This window comes from Tupaia chinensis, unplaced genomic scaffold (genome assembly GCF_000334495.1).
Source record: "Tupaia chinensis unplaced genomic scaffold, TupChi_1.0 Scaffold000197_1, whole genome shotgun sequence".
NCBI lineage: Eukaryota > Metazoa > Chordata > Mammalia > Scandentia > Tupaiidae > Tupaia > Tupaia belangeri.
The window spans coordinates 7,253,374-7,256,514 of record NW_006159672.1 but is presented as its reverse complement, the minus strand read 5'-3'; positions in this window follow the sequence as shown (position 1 = coordinate 7,256,514).

The following is a 3,141-nucleotide window of genomic DNA, read 5'->3' as shown; positions in this document are numbered from 1 at the left end:
CACGGGGGGGGGGGGGGTCAGACTCAGCATTCCAGGAGGTCATTCTGGTCGCAGTGTGAAGGGCCCGGTGGCAGGAGAAGAGGTGAAGGAGCAGCAGAGGTGGTGAAAAGCTGAGGCGCCCTCAGAACTGGCTATGGAAGAAACCTGCACGTAGACATTCTAGACCTCACTGATGTCTGGAGTCCCAGGAAATGGGGCACAAACACTCCAAGACCAGGGGCATAACTGGGGGTGTGGTCAGGAGGCACTGGGGTTTCAAATGCTGAGTGCCTAGAGGCTGCATTTCTCAACATGGAAGGCAGTTGCATGAATCCATTTTATGTCACTTTTCATGTCTTTTTGCATGTGTTAAGTATATTGTAACCATTTTAGAAATTATATTTAAGAGACAAACCCGCTAGGATGCACAAAAGTTGTAAAATTGTGAGCTTGTGAGTAGAAACTCATTACTGAGCAATCTCCTGTCATAAATCTTACTTAAAAACCTTCACTTAATGGGGCCAGCAGGTGGCATGGAGGTTAAGGGTACTGGACTCCCATATGTCTGACCACAGTCGAGTCCCGGACCTGGCGGCTTGCTTTCTCACTTTCCTTCTCTCTCTCCCTCTCTGGTAAAATGTAAATAAATAAATAATTCTTAAAAACAAAACAAAACAAAAAAAAAACCCTTCACTTCAGGGGCCTGCCCCATGGCCTTGTGGTTAAAGGAGCTACATCCCATACGGCTGACCTCGTGGTTCAGATCTCATATCTGGCTTGAAAACTATGCCAGGCTTGTGCTCACGGATACCCCATATCCTGACAGGTTGCAGAGACGAAGGAGAAGAGATTGTGGTGTGACCATACCCACTTGGGGGAGGTGCTTACGCTCACTCACTCACTCTCTCTCTCTCCCTCTTTCTCTCTCTGATGAGCCCACCTGTCTTCTGACAAAAAAGAAGTAAAAAGATTTTTCTGCACTTGAATCAGGGATCAGATAGTACCGCAGCAGGAAACTATGAAGCTCTACAGTACAATCTCGCACAGGATCCTAGATCCAGCCAAGAGACCTCCCCAAGTATTCTGCCACAAGCTTGCCCATGATTTGGGGCTGGATGAAGGCAAGGGGTGGGTCCTGGCATTAGACCCTGCTGGAGGTGCTGTCTCTCTCTCTCTCATGGAGGAAAGAAATGATAAAATTTTTAAAATTCACTTAAATCAAAGATCAGGCTTTCACTCTAAATAGTAAATGTAGCAGAACATATACAGTTGATGAAATAAATTAGAAATGAGAACACTAAGAACTGAGTAAGGGTTTCCCTACTCAGGGAGCGAACAGCTGGTGGGGTAATGGTTATGTCATTGTACTCCCAAGTAATTGACCACGATGTGAGTTCCAGACCTGGCAGCTTAAACTCATGCTAGGTGTGTGTGTATGAGTGCCCAAGATCCCAAGAGGAGAATGAAGAAGGAATTGTGACATGACCATCCCCTCTGGGGGGTGATTCCTCACTTTCTATCTCTCTGTCTTTCTCTACCTCTCCAACATGCCCACGTACCGTACAGTAAAAATATCTCATTAAAAAAAAAAAGAAATGAATATGGAAAAAAACCCACTGAGCACATTTGGACATGAGCATTCAAGGTGGCCTCGGGGCGTGAGATGCCTGCGTTAGTGTCCACCTTAGAGCCCCTGGATGGGGCAGGGGAGCAGGTGCTCAGAGGACTCTGATGTTGGTGTGCCTGAGGCTCAGCGCACCTTGGGGGGCTGCTCACGGCCCCTCCTCACTCTTCTTCAGTTGCACTGCATCTTGGTAAACTTACAGACCTTGCCCCAGGTCTGCAGATCCTGCCAGGACTCACCCACATTGTGGGGTACCCCAGGGGCTAACATGGAAAGAGAAAGTGGGTACACACATACAGTAAATTGATGAATCTATGCTGGGAAAATAGGTTCGACAGAAAACAAACAGGATTAACAGTGATGGCCTTTGGTTGGCAAACTTATTTTTTGTATTGCTCACAGTTCTCTATAACAACAATGTATTGTTTTATAATGGAGAAAATATTAACATAATAGTTCTTAAAAGCCTGTCTGAACACAGAGTTCTGCTGTTGCTTTTCACACATATATCTACAATGTTTTCAGTGTTATCAGCCAACCCATATTAAACTGAAAAGAATACATGCTTTTTTTTTTTTTTTTTTTTTTTTTTTTTTGCCAAAGGGTACATGTGTTTGTTGAAGAGAAACAGAAAGATAGGAAAAGAGGTAAAAGGTGCCACCCACCCCATCACAGGGAATGGTGATGGTGCAGTCCCTTCTCCATTTCTCCATCCTATCAGGATTTGAGGCATGCATGGACATGTGCCAGCATGTTTTTCAAGTCACTGGACCCAGCCTGGTCCAACCAAAAAAAAAAAAAAAGGCCAAAAAAAAGTGGAGTAGGTGGGTAAAAAAAGTCATTTGAATTCAATCGCAAGACTTTATTTCAAGATTCTGTTCCAGATACCTTTCCATGGGATATGTCACATCATCGCATCTTCATACTTGAAGGGAAAAATCCTAACGAGGTCACCATATTTGGGGTTGCTATTTTAGCATAAGCTTTTGTTCTTCTATAAGAAGTACCACAATGGATTCAAAGTACAGAAATATCAATGTTATTTCCACTAAATAATAATTTAAGAGTCACCGATAAATCGAAATGTGACAGGACGCGTTGCTACTTTCGGATTGCTTTCCCCAACCCAGGTGCTTGTAGATGATGTCAAATATTTGGTACAGGTGACTTGACTTGAAGTAGTCCATGAAAACGGCATTTACTCTGGGATCATAAAATTACTTCTGGATAGTCATAAAGTCTGTTTTTAACTTTTGCCATCAAAAGCTACTTTCTTGTTCCCCTGACAAGTAACATTTTTCCGTTTAGCTTTAGCTTTTTCTAAGAAATATTTTGGAGTTGTACTAACGCTCTCTCTTTCCAATGGTTTCTTAATCATCCTTTTCTTTTCTTTGCTTAGTAGTTTTTGGAAGCCTTTGATATATTCTGGTACGGGACAACCGGCCTGCTGTATAACATTGGCAACACTTCTTAATAATGGTTTATCATCTTGGGTGAAAAATGTAACAGCTTTCCCCTTATGTCCTGCTCTTCCAGTT